The 15,828-nt window shown below is 35.5% G+C and overlaps 1 protein-coding gene across 1 annotated transcript in view; it reads right to left on the bottom strand.

Annotated features, from left to right (window-relative positions):
• Window positions 1-8,864: 8,864 nt before the first annotated feature.
• Window positions 8,865-15,828, bottom strand: part of znf804a (zinc finger protein 804A) — a 139,694-nt gene continuing 132,730 nt past the window's right edge. The window contains exon 6 of the mRNA XM_058788205.1: window positions 8,865-9,855. The gene's annotated coding sequence lies outside the window, so the exon portion shown is untranslated. The remainder of the gene's footprint in view (window positions 9,856-15,828) is intronic.

Here is a 15,828-nt window from a genome sequence, read left to right as displayed (position 1 = left end):
TTTTTATCACCCACCTCCTAGCAATTACTGTGACCTCTTTTAAGAGCTCTCTGTGCTGTGGGCTAATTGCTTGCAGAGGACAGAAGAAACACTTTCAAATGAACCAGATCTCCACGTTCTACATCAATTTAACTAAGGCACTGTTTACACCTGCTATTAAGAGGGAGTGATTTGATCACCCGAGACGTCTCGTTGTTTACTCCTGCGTTAAGACGAGACCACTTGCGACTTGTGTTTTGAAGGAAGGGTCTCTAATATAGCGACTGCATTACTTATGCCAGTATGTTAGTGCAAGTAAAGAAAAAGCTCAAAGAAGTAAAAAAAAAAAGAAAGAAAGAAAAGAAGGTTAAATCCCATCAACCTTCTGATGTGGTTTGCGTGATCATCGGATATAAAATGTTTTATACCTCTTTAGCTCTTTCCTACGGTGCCCGCGAAGTGACATGGTCGGTTCACTTACTTTTGTCGTGGCCACCACATCATAACTCGTGAGAACGTGATAATATGTTGTGGCCACGAGATATTAATTCGTGGGAATGTGATATTATGTCGTGGCCTCGAGATGCTATGTTGAGGGAACGACATATTTTTATTGTGGCCACGATTTCAACATGTAAACAAACCTGTGTAACCATAGCAACCTGGGATTATCAGAGATGGATTCATTAATATTTTATTTAGAATTAAGAAATTATTATATTAATTATTGTACAAATTGCATTATTATTACCGTGGCCACGACTGGATTACGTGCCATAGTCAGCATTCAAATGAAGTTTATCATGAAATGTTACATAAAGTGCATAAAATAAAATAGGCCCACAAGAAAACATTTTTTCCATCCCACAGTCTTGTAAATCCATTAACTGATCGTCTTTTTCCTGTAATATTTGTATATTATTATTATTATTATTAGCCTATTATTATTGGTTATATTTTGATATTCATTTGTATTCGTTTCTTCCCATCATTTCGATCTCTTTACTTAACGTTCTGAATTGTAAATTACAGCCTACTGTAAATGCTCGACATGCCAATAAGCTTTGGTTATGCTGACTGGAATTTTTACTGGAATGCAGTTTAAATTTAACATATATTTCATTTTATTTCTGCTAAGCAATAGACCATAATTACAAATACTATATGGTGTTTCATTGAGGAATTAATCATTCACATAATTTCATTTGTAAATGAAAACACAACACACTCATTTATCATCACACACGGGCATAAATACAATCATAAAGTCAAAACTTTATTGGCATAATTGTCAAGCGTTCAGAGTATTTGCAAAATATATGGTAGGCTAGCAAATATAGCATAATTACACAAAAGGTTAACTAGGTAAAGTGATACACAAATTGAAAGGGGAAATAAAAATGTAAAAATATAACCCTATAAGTTAATGTAATAATAATAATAATAACCTATACAAATATTAAATTAAATGTTTAATGTTAATAAAAATGTTTTATGATAATATCTGATAATCCCGGGTTGCTATGGTCACGCAGGTTTGTTTACGCATTGAACTCGTGGCCACAATAAAAATATGTTGTTCCCTCAACATAAGAAGTCGTGGCCTACATAATATCATAATATCACGTTCCCACAAATTAATATCTTGTGGCCATGACATAATATCACACCGTAAAAAGTGATAAGTTGATTTAACTTAAAAAAATTGAGGAAACCCGTTGCCTTAAAATTATTAAGTAAATAATATAAAAAAAATAATAATTAAGTGAATTGTCAAGTTCACTCAACTTAAAAAAAAAAAATTATTATTTACTTAATAATTTTAAGGCAACGGGTTTTCCTCAATTTTTTTTTAAGTTAAGTCAACTTATCACTTTTTACAGTGCATGTTGCCACAAATTAATATCTCGTGCACGACATATTATCACGTTCCCACGAGTTATGATGTCGTGGCCATGACACACCTCGCGGGCACCGTACTTTCCACTTATGAACAGATGATCTGAAACAAATCTTAAAAGAAGGTGTACATGGGGTCACTGTGGTTAAATAATAGGTAACATGCTCTTCCTAAAACATAAGCTCAAATAAGATATTTTCATAAATAAAATCCCATATACACTAGCTCACCATAGCTGCATTTATTTGATCAAAACACACACACACTCACACGCACACACAAGTAAGATACTGAAATATTCTTACAATTTACAATAACTGTTTTCTTTATTCCTGTAATAGCAAAGCTGAATTTTCAACATCATTACTTCAGTCTTCAGTTATAAACTAGTGGAGTAAACACAGCAAAATATCCACTATTAATCTCATGATTTCTGACCACTCTTTATAAAAGAGAATGAAATTATAATATTTCATAATTATAAACATTTCATGAATACCTTAGGTGCACAATGCTCATTAACTTTGACAGCCCTAAAAATATTCTCAAAAATACCCTTTGCAAGTCCCTGGTAGACTCCAGTTAAAAAAAAAAAACCTGCTCCAGCACACACCAAGATGTAAACATGCACATATACACACACTGCAATTTTCTCTCCTAGTGTCTGTTTTTCCATCAGTGTATCAGCATGAGACACGCAGTGATGTAACTATAATTACATATTGTGTGCTAATGAAGGTCTTTGGCAATTAAAGGGCTTAGACGAAAAGCACACACGTTCACAATCTCATGTTACGTGTCAAACAGATGCATTTTTCTGCAGTGTATTTGTGCAATACTATAATACAAGGGTTAAATGTTTTGCTCAAATAGAGGGTGACTGTAGCAAGTGGAACTCATGTAACAATTATTAATTCTCTGCTGGTCAAGGGCTTACAGCGTCAAAATCTGCTGAGAGAGACATTCTGGGATTCAGCGCTTGGTTTTCAATTATGTAGTGCTGTGTTACGCACATCATGAGTGACAGCAGGGGAGAGCAAAATTGAAATGAAACTCAACTTGCAACTTACTAGGACGGGCCATGAAAGCAACTCAAAGCTAAATTTCATTAATTAGATTTCTAATGGCCCACAGTGGGACTTGTCCTTGATTCGCTCCATTCTGGCACATTTCTGGCACATTTTTTACAAGGTAATATATGTTCAAAAGTGCTTGACATTCATGCGATCAAAACAAACACACTGCCACTTAACCTCAGCCCAGAATGGAAGTTCATTATTCTCAAGCGCATAAAGAAAGTCGATACGTCTGCCACACACAGCGGGGGAAATCATATTTCCTCCTTTATCCATACCTAGAGTGCTTGACTCAGAATGACTCAGAAAAAAAACTGTGATGAAATATCCCGGGTGAATGGATCATGGGAAAGGACTGACAGGTCAGTGCTCTCGTAGACGCTTATTCAGGAAAAAACTTCTTCTGAAAGCTTGTTTATTTTCCTAATGCTTTCATTTTGCGTCCCTGACCACAGATTGCACCGACCCGCATGATAATTATAGATGAAATGAATGCACGCTGCTTATCTGGTGCACACAACAGCAAGTTCAAGGCATCTCACAAATCATGTTTCAGAAGGGAAATCATGTTATGTATCAAAGCTGGACTTGTTTTTACTGGAAGGAGGAGGATTTGCTTGTAAACTGCCCACTGTTTCTCCCTCATGCATGAGTCATAGCATGAGAGCACCAGAAATACTATTATTATCAATGTGATAGCGAAAACAGACCAAGTCTAGGATGACATAATGTGGTTTTGTGGCATAAAAAGAAATAAATTTCCCTCCAATCTGCATCTAGGCATGTTGCAAAAATTCAAGGACCTGTCAACAGAGGGCACTGTAATCTATGGTACAAGGCCACTGTCACCAGCACAGCTACAGCTATAGCCCCCTCAGAGTTACACATCCTTTCCTCCCAACTGCTTCATCTCTTTGTGGATTGGAATATGGCATACAGGGATTGCATGAACAATTAAGCTTCAGATGTGAAAATTGAGCTGCCGATAAAAATCGATAGAAAGCAAAATGAGTTGAAAAAGAGCTGACTCTCAATAGATTGCTCCATGCTCGGGGAAAACACGACCCAAATAAAGATGCATGTGTCTCCAAAACTGAGAAAAATGCATCTATTCTTAGAAACGTGGTGAAAATGTATTACTTGTCTTGCAGATAATAGAATTTGCTTGCATTGCTCGTGACATCCATGTTTTGACTGGCTGTTGTTGACTGGGAATGATATATCCAAGTGTAAGATGGGAACAAAGGCTGTGGTAACCGAAATGCTTCTGTTATTTACCAAATCTTGACGGTTAATTCCAAATGCTGCCTGTCATTCTGACAGTTTTAAAGAAAACCATGCAAATGTGGTATGTCAGGAAACACACAAGAATCAATGAAGATATCCAAACAAATAAATGGCTAGAAGGACAGATTTTCAGTGAATTTTTGGTGAACAATGCCTTTGATCCTCTAAACTATGATATGGCTTCAGAGGATTTGGCAACTTGTAAAAGAGCCATATGAACACTTGCATGATACATTTATGGTGCGAATTTGTCCTTTTTGGAGCAGCCAGTCTCTTTTGTTGTATGAAATTTCCAGCAGCCATTACTCCAGTCTTCTAATATGCTGATTTGCTGCTCAATAAAGATTATTATTATTATTATTATCAAAGTTGAAAACAGTTGAGTTGCTTAATATTTTTGTGAAAACCCTGATGCATTTTTTTTTCAGGACAGTTTGATGAATAGAAAGTTCAAAAGAACAGCATTTATTTGAAATAAATAAATTTGGAAATGTCTTTCATTTAATACATACCTGTTGAATAAAATTATACATTTCTTCTATATAAAAGTTAAAACAGTAAAATAACATTGAATATATATATATATCATAATGGCATAAACCTATGAAGAGGATACACATAAAACATGACAGATCGATAATGATCATTTGTACCGCAACTTCTAGATAGGAAGGCTCATGCTGAGATAAAGTCCTGTCTATTTATCCTCCATTAGAGACCAGGCTTTAGTATGTGTGTGTGGGCAGAGATTTGAGAGACTGGGGAGAAATGGTTGTTGTTGACCAGTAATCTCTCAGCGCCTGATCAATTTAGGAAACCTCGGCTGATGTCCCCTGACAGCTGTGGCACCAAAGCGGCTTGGAAACTCTCTGAACGCAAAGCCTGTTACAGTGGAGCTGCATATCAGACACTGCAGATGGAGGAAATGCCTTATCTTCAGAGACGGCTCAGGTTTGCACCTTCAACAACACAGCGAGTTTCTCAGTCTGCAACTGCTGTAGAACTACCCATTGACTCAAACGCACTGAGTCTTACTATATTGCAAAGGACTCAATCATCAAACAACATGACCCACATTATAAATCAAATACATACATTCGCTGAGCCCAGAAATGTTAGAAATAACTGATTTGAATTCAAACTCCCTCCACTGGTGTGGAAGCAAAACTTTAGTAAAATACAGTGGACAAAAGTTTCTCTGGCCCTGATAATGGGGACATGCACTGATAAATGGGAATTGTTCCGCAATATGTCCTTGAAACAAATGTGCCTTGACCTGTTTTATCCCCAAGTGTCAGAATTCAAATAAGTATTCCTGGGCTCAGAGACAGTTTTTTGACATCCGCACCGGATGCCTGTCACCAGCTACCATCACAAACATGTTCATGGAGACAAACAAAGGAGAATCAGCATGTGTTAAAGGACAATTGTTTAAAAAAAAGAAAAGAAAAAGACAATTCTTTCATTATTTACTCACCCTCATGTTGTTTCTATCATATAAAGGATAAAAACACCATAAAAGAACACAAACATGCACTACATATACATGTCTTTTGTAGCAATACAATTGCTTTATCAGAAATTTAAGCCGTTTTTCATTGAAAATCACAGTGGTCACCATTCACTGTGTAGAAAATCTGTGATAAACAACTCCTTTAGAATTTCACAGAAGAAAGTCATACAGGTTTGGAACATCATAAGAGAGAAAAAAAACCCCCACAAATGTGAACTATCCCTTTAAGAGACAGGCATATGCTTCTGTTGTAGAATGAAACGTGGGGAGACCTATGTGTGGTAAACATTTCAACATCAATAGTAACCTTAATGTCTCCAGCAGTCACTCTACCACTAGCACAGAGTGGGCGGGGTGTGAACAGCACGTGTCACTTCCTGTGAGACCCATCCCTCTTCACAGCGGATGCTTGTAATCCCTGTGTCGAGTCCAGACGGTCATGCCACGGCACAACACTGCTAGCACAGACTGAGCCAAAACACACAAGCACGCTCTCCACACTTCCTGCCATTTGGCCGTATATGTTACGTAACTCCATATTCAGGGTGCAAGACTGGATGCATCACATTTAATAAGAATAATCAGTCTGCAAAGCTGTGAACTGAGAAGCACTGGTAGGTAGGATGCAAAGTCGAGTACAAGTGTTCAATGAATAATAAACTGTATCAATAATTCCTTTGTGACATGTGACCTGATAAAGGCACCAGCAATTCATATTCCATGTTAACCATTTACAAAGACGTATCAGTGAAATTACATTTCAATTCTTAATTCATTGAATTTAACCCATTTGTGCCCAAATTTTCTGAATGGTTTCACGCATATATGTTAATAGTGTCCTATGTGAACATGTTCTGCATTTATTTTCCCCATATTTTTTTTTCTTGAAAATAATATTTGAATGTGCGGCAACTATAGTTGCCGGTGGGGAAATATGTTGTATGCACCCCTTCAATGTCAAATTTGAATAGGAGGAGAACATTTGGCTTCTAACTCAAAATAACTGCTTCCAACAGATCAGTCTTTATTCATGAACAAATTTATTATGTATAAAAGTCGAAGAACTTTCGATGCAAACCCAAAAAAGCTGCATCTAGCTTATAATCTCTTGAATATGAATACACAACAAAAAACAAATCCATTTGTCTTAAAGTGGTGGAACATAGTGCAGAACAAATTGCAGCCATTAAGTTGCCCCAACAGGGCATTGTGTATCAAAAATTTTAATGAAAATAAATATATAAAAATTCATAAATATGTACAGTGCCCTCCAATAATATTGGCACCCTTGGTAAATATAAGCAAATGCGGCTGTGAAAATAAATCTGCATTGTTTATTCTTTTGATCTTTCATTCAAAAAATTCACAAAATTCTAACCTTTCACTGAAGTAAAACAATTGAAAGTGTAAGTGGGGGGTCTCATTGTGAAGTAAATGCTTTCTCTAGTTCATGTTGGCTACAATTATTGGCACCCAATTATTGCATCGTCCTTTTCCCACACTCTCAGAAATAAAGGTACAAAAGCTTTTCAAACGGTACATGTTTGTACCTAAAGGGTCCATTTTGGTACCTTAAAGGTACATATTAGTAATTAAACTGTACATATTTGAACCTAATAGGTACAAAAGTGTACCTTTTGAAAAGGTACCGCCCCAGTGACAGCTTTTGTACCTTTATTTCTGAGTTTTCTCCTATAATGCCTGAAGAGTTTGGAGAACACCTGAGAAGAGATCAGAGACCATTCTCTCCAGATCCTTCAGATTCCCAGCTCCATGTTGGTGCTGCTTCTCTTCAGTTCACCCACTCATTTTCTATAGGGTTCAGGTCAGAGGACTGGGACGGCCATGGCAGAAGCTTCATTTTGTGCTCAGTGACGCATTTTTGTGTTGATTTTGATGTTTGTTTTGGATTATTGTCCTGATGGAAGATCCAACCATGTCCCATTGTAAGATTTCTAACAGAGGCAGTCAGGTTTAGATTTTTTTTTATCAGTTGGCATTTATAATCCTGTGGAACAGGAAGTCATGGCTGTACAATTTCATGCTCCTAGTCACCCGGGTGTGCTAAAAAATGAAAATATGAATGGGTATGGAATTAGATTTGTGCCAAATAAAATGAATGTAATTTTTCAAGAAACTTATGAAAATATCAAGTGAAACTGAATAAAATGTCTTTGAAACAAAAAAATAAATAAATTACAGGCAAAATCTTTGACCTCGTTTTTAATACACTGCAGGTTTTGCAACTGTTTTCTCATCTTTCATTCGTTGATCTGTACTTACAAATGCACTTCCAGAGTTTTCATTTATGCTTCTAAAGTTTTCGTTTACGCTTCTAAAGTTTTCGTTTACGATTCTGAAGTTTTCGTTCGCCATTCTGACACAAAGCTCTCGTGGGGGCGGGGTTAACAGTGGTGTGTTCTCATTGGCTACTGAGTTTTTGATTGACAGCTTCTTGACCTGGAAGTGAAGGCGTCAGTATCGTTGCGCCTGTGTGGATGTGAGCGTCTGTTAGCGGCTTCCTATTTCATTTTAATGATATAAAGTTATGAGTTTTGTTTTTGAATTCAATCTGTATTCATCTGTTGCTACTACTCTGTCAACATAAGCTTTTAGGAGCATGAGAAAACGCGAGAGAAAAAGGTCATATTGAGGTTTAATTATTAAAGTACTGTAATACTGGAAATATCGTATAATGTCCAGTGTTCTCTTATTATATGTGTTTATTGCTCTTGATTCTTTTGCATTATAGGGTCTAATTAGGTTGAGCTGTTACATTTGAAATACAATACTATACTGTGATATTCAGACGTCAAGAAAGTCTCACTCCAACCAGGCAATCAAGCTTATTTTATTACATATCCCACACAAACAATGTTCTTGCTGCCAATTGTTTTTATCATGCTGATCATTTTGTTTAGTTATTTTATTTAGTTAACATCATCTAACATTTAAAATTGGAAATACATTTTTAACAATCATCAACTCTTTCAAGTGTGACTTTTATAAACCAGTTGAATGGATGTAAATGAAAATATGAATTAATTCAAATAAATTGACATTCTTTATTGTCACTATAGCATATACACAAGTATCAAAGTGAAAGTCTTGGATGCAATTATGTTGTGACAGGAGGGACCAGAATCCACAAAACACTAACTGCATATATACATAATGCACAGTACTATTATAATTTACATTACCACACAAAATGCACAAGAACATAACATACAGAATGTTTAAAATTCATATGTTTTAAACACTGCAATGATCCTTTCAACAGTTCCTGTTACAGTATAAGTTACAAAACAGTGAATGAGTATGTAATGTACTGGAGTGCAATATCAGTCTTTACAGGGATAGTCCACGCCAAAAAAAGAAAATTCTCTCATTTACTCACCTTCATGCTATTCCAGATGTATATAACTTTCTTTCTTGACACAAAGATTTTTAAGAAAATAATCCATCTCTGAGAATCCACATAACACAAGTGAACTGTAACCCATGCACATTTGACAGTTGAGTGGAAGCGATTATTAATAGTCAAAAGTTTATATTATTAGTGTTTTTCTTATCTGTTGTTTCACTTCAAAAGATACTGATTTAAAAACTAAGGTCAGATGGATTACGGTCACGGTCGCTGTGTGTGCTTTTTAAAGCATCTTTAGGACTCGCAGAGATTAATTATTTGCCTAAAAATCTTAACTTGTGTTTACCTGTCCAGTAGAAAGAAAGTACAGTAATATGCATTTGAGACAGCATGAGGGTGAGTAAAATTCAAAACATATATTTTTTTATTTTTGAACTATCCCCTTAACAATCACATGCTGTTGGTATGCCAATTCGAGATCAGCATAGACTAATAAGAATAAAGTGCAACCTCTTGTGTACTTGTGAACAGTGTTTGTTTTATCTAGATCTCCAAAGAAGTACAAATATTTGCATAATATCAGGTGTCTGAAGATCAAGATCCCAGTCATTCAAAGGTGATGTGTCTGAACACAATAAGATTCTTGTCTGATGAGGGCAGTGGATCTCTGGTGCTATCACTACATCCTCTGGGTCAGCATCAGAAGTTTATGGAAGAGTTGCTCTTCTCTCTGGAAACAGAGAAAGGACATGTATCATAGTCTAACAATACAAACTGCTTTGAACTCCCATGACACATTTCAAACTTAAAATATTTCAAACAAATAAATACACAATATAATTATTTAATATATATATTAGTATTAACTTGGTACTAAAATACCTCAAAGTTATGTACCATTAATCATCTGTAATACCGCTGTGTAACCATTAGATGGCTCTGTATAGCCCTATATAATCATGACTGTGTATACCCTAGTTGCTGGAAACTGTTTTCAGTCATAATTATTTGCATGTATTAGGTTTTGCATTTGGATATATATTTAGGCATTATTTGTCAAAGCTTGTTTGTTCTCTCCCAGAAAAAGCATGGTAAAAGGCTTACATTGCTAAAGTTGACAGCGCAGTGATTGACAGCGCATGTAAAATAGCATTGGTTATTGTCAGATACAGTAAATTTAGTACTGTACACTCTATGTGCTGGGGGAAAATATGAACTAATCGAAGCAAATATGATCTAATTGAAGACTGTAACTGTGTGTAGATAACCAGGTCCTGTGATTGGACTAAATCAAGAACACTTACCGTGAGTATCCTGATAACAACGATGATTGATGATCATGATGATTATATTATTCATCTGTGCTATTCCTAAGAAATCATCTCATCAATGTAGTGTAGCAGCAGAAAAATACTGATAAAATAATAATAAAAAATCTTTATATATCATTTTATATCATTAAAATTAAATAGGAAGCCGCTAACAGACGCTCACATCCACACAGGCGCAACGATACTGACGCCTTCACTTCCAGGTCAAGAAGCTGTCAATCAAAAACTCAGTAGCCAATGAGAACACACCGCTGTTAACCCCGCCCCCACGAGAGCTTTGTGCCAGAATGGCGAACGAAAACTTCAGAATCGTAAACGAAAACTTTAGAAGCGTAAATGAAAACTCTGGAAGTGCATTTGTAAGTACAGATCAACGAATGAAAGATGAGAAAACAGTTGCAAAACCTGCAGTGTATTAAAAACGAGGTCAAAGATTTTGCCTGTAATTTATTTATTTTTTAGTTTCAAAGACATTTTATTCAGTTTCACTTGATATTTTCATACGTTTCTTTAAAAATTACATTCATTTTATTTGGCACAAATCTAATTCCATAAATGGGAATATACTTCAGAGATATTTTACTCATAAGAATGTCTAGGGGTGCCAATAATTGTGTCCGACATGCATTGGAGAAAAAAACAAAAAAAATTTCATCATGAGATTTTCTCACAACTTTCAATTGTTTTACTTTATTTTTTTTTTGAGGAATTTTTTTAATGAAAGATCAAAAACATAAACAATGCAAATTTATTTTTACAGCTGCCTTTGCTCAGATTTACCAATGGTGCCAATATCAGTGGAAGGCACTGTACATTTCTGAACAGTGTTGCCAACTAATTTTCAGAGAAAGTTGCTAAGGGAAGGTCAATTTGTTGCTAGAAGTTGCTAAATGACGTTGCACGATGACCTCATTGCGTAATCACGGCGCAAAATTGTGTCACAACATCAAATCTCAACAAAAATATATGTTAATTTAGATTTGTTTGTAAAATAATATGCATAATATAATATTAAAATATAAATAACTGTATTTTAAAAAACATTGAATTATTGAACACTTACACATTTTTGAATGATTACAATTTAAGGTTTTTTTTTCTTTTTCAATAGCTAGTAAACTAGTAATATAACACATTCTCAACAATTATGCTTTAAGCAGTGTGTTAGTAGTTAGTGTGCTACACTCCAAGAAAAGGCTGTAAAAATAGGGCACAATCTTCTATGTTAATATTAAATAATTTTACGTATTGTTTTTTTACCTGCATTTTAAATTACTCATTGTGTTTTCAGGTTACAGGGTTACAATGGATAACGTCCTGGAAAATTACTAGTAGCTTATTTTCCATTTTTCTTACAGCGTACTAACTGATCAGCAATCGCAAGTACAAGCTATAACAAAGTGTAGCCTATCATAAATGAACAATTATTCAGTTGTTATTATTATTATTATATTGAAGAAATGCAAATAGCGGCTAATTCAATTCACGTGATGTGTGTACTGCGAGGCATCTTTGGTTTTCTTTTTGTGCAATTTGGATGGAAAATGTGTGTCTTTTTATTGTCTGAGTCACTTATCAAAAGTTGCTATAAGTTGCCAAATAATTTTTAAAAAATTGCTAAATTTGTTGCTAGGTGCTTTTGGAAGAAAAAGTTGCTAGGGTAGTCTGAAAAGTTGCTAAATTTAGCAACAAAATTGCTAAGTTGGCAACACTGTATCTGAAGAAAATGTGAGTGGTGCTTGCCTTGGGAAAACTCGGCACTAGGCACTAATAGTAACTCTAATCAGTTTAGCATCATGTTAACAACATGCTAACAACATGTTAATTGTGTTAGCATTATGCTAACAACATGTTAACACAAATAAATGTTAAAACAAAATTAGCATGATTAACATTTTGCTAGCATGATGTTAACATGTTTTAAACAAGTTGTTAATGTGATTAGCATGATGCTAGCAACATACTAACATGATTAACATGTTAGCATTAAGTTAGCATGATTAGCATGTTGCTAGCATGATGCTAAAAAGCTGTTTTTAACAAGAAGGTAACATGAGTAGCATGATGCTAGCAACAGCATACCCCCATTTCCCCATTATATATGTTATATGTACTTACAAGTTATTTGCCCACCGGCAACTACAGTTGCTGCTTGGACTTTTGACTAAGTATACAAAAAAACGATAGATCTCTTGTAAGAATTGTTTTGTTTGGATGATTCTAGAGACCTTCATGATTATGTAGATGTATATAAGTCAACAAAAAATTAATATTAGTAACACGAAAATGACCTTTCCTTGGGAGGGTTTGCCTTTGCCATGCTTTCTGAAAATAGGAGTAGGAAGTTGATAGCCTCATGTGACAAGAAGAAAGTGAAATCCTTTATTTGATTGTTAGCTTGCATGTCATTGAGACATCAAACATGGAAAACATCTAGAAAAATACTTACAAACGGCCTCCAAGCATCTTAACAATTCAAGATCATTCTGTGAATGAATAATTGACACATTAACATAGAATTTAAAGGATGCACAGTCACATGTGTTTGTCTATTTTGTACTGGATATGCCACGTTCAAAGCGAGAACTATCCACTCCATTTAGAAATCATTAAAATTCGAAGTACGCGTTAGCAAGTGTGTGTGTGTGTTATGATAAGTTAAAGCGTTTGCATCTAAGTGTCTGCGCTATAATTTCTAATGACATGCTTGGCGCTGCACACCCCTGTGGCTCACGGCTGGAACGCATGGGACTGCAATGGCGGCCACATTATTCTGCAGCATGACGAAGTGGTTCTGCCACGCTGCCTAATGTGGCTGTGCTTTCCTGTGAAGTGCTGATGACAGGGCAGCTCCCGCTCTTCTGTCCCCGGCCAAAATTCTGCCGGTCAGTCATGCTTTTTCTCTCTCGCTCTTTCTGCTGCTGTTGCATTAATAAAGCATACAGTGAAGGTTTTCAAAGCTTCCAGTTCTGCTAGTGAATGCATGATTTTGAAGCATTTTTTTTTTTTTTGCTACTGAGAAGGAAGTTCAGATCAGTCTTTCAATACAGCCCACAGATGCAGAAACAGCATGCAGAACTCGTGACGAGGGTTGCATGAATTTAAATGATATGGCCAGAAATGTGATATAACTTCAAAGTATATTTAAAGTGTGGAGGTGTTACAGTGGTCCACATGCCAAAACCAAACACAACGCACAAACAAGTTCTCCTTAATATCTCAACCCTTTCACCTAAACAGCAACTAAATAGAAAAGACTTACACATCTCCAATAGAGTATTAGTAGATTTCAATGATGTCTAACACTGTCCTCAAATTTGGCTTCTCAGACACCAAAAGTGTTCTTCCAGTAATATTAATAGAACGTTCGACTAAAGTTATCTGGTCTTTAATAATGTTCTTAAAATGTTAGCATAAAACATTATTTATACATCGTTTGTTGAATTTTAAAGTGTTTTTATTTGTTTCAGAGACCATTCAAAAGCAACTCTTCCATAATCTTTGCAAAATTATTAAACGGAATGTTCCCTTAACATTTGTATAACATTGAAAAACACATTTTTAAATGTTTTGAACATTCAGAGAACGTATAACATTTTCAGAACTTAATGAAAACTAGCTAAATGTCCTTAGAACACATTTTCGTCAGCTGGGAAGCTGATACTTATATGAACTATAACTGAAAATCTCACTGAGACTCCAGAGCTATGAATGAACAACCTCCCAGCAATAAAAATTCTCCTCTGTGCTCAGAGAGCTTTACCGTAGATGGTATTTTTAATCTCTTTTTCTCCAAATCTGGGACAATGGGCTTTTTACCATCTGGGACAAAAGAATCGCCGTTGTGGCTGTGACTGAATGACCGGTTTATGATTATCACACTGAAGTAATTAACAGCACTCCATGTGGATTATTAAGTGGTACTTAGTGGAGGTTAATTAATTGCACTGTTCTAATTACAATGTAAATTAAAACTGAAAAAAACAATGAGCATTTCCCTGAGAGTGTAATCAGTCAAAAACCATACACAGCAAGATAAAAATATTTCTAAATATGGGATACATGCAGTGTACTGAAAGAACCTTATTCGTGACAAATAATTCACTGTCGCCCTGATTTACTGAGATCCCAAATAAATGTTACTAATTTGCTTGCGCAATCGAACAAATTGTGTGTGTGTGCACTCAGTGAACATACTGCGGTTAATTAATTAAGTATAACTGTGCATACAGTACAGCCCAATTAGCAAATAGTTTTTCGACACACCCATATTTAAATCAGGTTTTTAGTTTTATGAACTCGGGATGACAACAATGTATGTTCAGTAAGGATTTCATATTTTAGAAGAAATGTTACATAAAACAACTGCTTACAGAAAGTTCATGAGAAATAATTCCATATTCCTTCTACAGTTTTAATTGTTAAATCTCACTGTAGTCTCTGTTCTCCGCTTGCAATGACAGCAGCCATGCTCCACGTGATTCAGATTAATACCTGCCTTTTGGTCATATTAATTTGCACACGCAATTTATGAAATGACTTGCAGGGTTGATAAATCGATTTTCGGCTGCAATTTAATCTTGCATTGACACCACCCTTAATTTCGCACTTTTATAGAAGCACACCCTAAATTAGATATTCATTAAGACTAGCCAACAGAATCTGACAAAGGCATGCTACTTTGCTCAGCTGAAAGGCCACAATCTTAGATCAGCTTGGACAGCTTGGACATTTTTAGTCCAGGTTACTAAATTTGCACATATTTTTATTAGGGCCATCAAAACCACAACAAAAAAATATGAGAGTATACAGACACTCTTAAAAATAAAGGTTCTTTATTGGCATATGGTTCCATGAAGAACCTTTAACATTCATGGAACCTTTCCACTGTACAAAAGGTTCTTTATAATGGATTTTTTATTTTTAGATTATTAAAATATTTTTCACACTAACAAAAAAAATGTTCTTTTAAGAATGTTCTCTGAGAGCTTCTTTTGGGAGCCCAAAATGTATCGCTTATGCATTTTTAAGAGTTCACTTAAACATTTTCTCAACAGCCTGCCACATGCAAACCTTTTGTGAATCAGGGCCATTATGTGAGCCATTTGAATTGGACATATTTGAGAATCTGTCTGGAGGGCCAGACAGAAACTCAGACTGAATAGAGTGATTTATATTTCACACAGAGATTTTCATGGTCTCAGCTGTCTTTATCTTGTTGCATCATGGGTATTTCACATTTGCACTCTCTGTTGAGAACATTCCTCTCTATCTGTCCCCAGACCTCTGAGTTACAGTCTCCTCCTGTTTACTGCTCCCTCGCGGGCACCTTATGGACTTGCTGGGGCTTTAACCATTTACAACATAAAAGA

This window comes from Onychostoma macrolepis, chromosome 09 (assembly GCF_012432095.1).
Source record: "Onychostoma macrolepis isolate SWU-2019 chromosome 09, ASM1243209v1, whole genome shotgun sequence".
Classification (NCBI taxonomy): Eukaryota; Metazoa; Chordata; class Actinopteri; order Cypriniformes; family Cyprinidae; genus Onychostoma; species Onychostoma macrolepis.
This window is presented reverse-complemented; position numbering and strand designations above follow the sequence as displayed.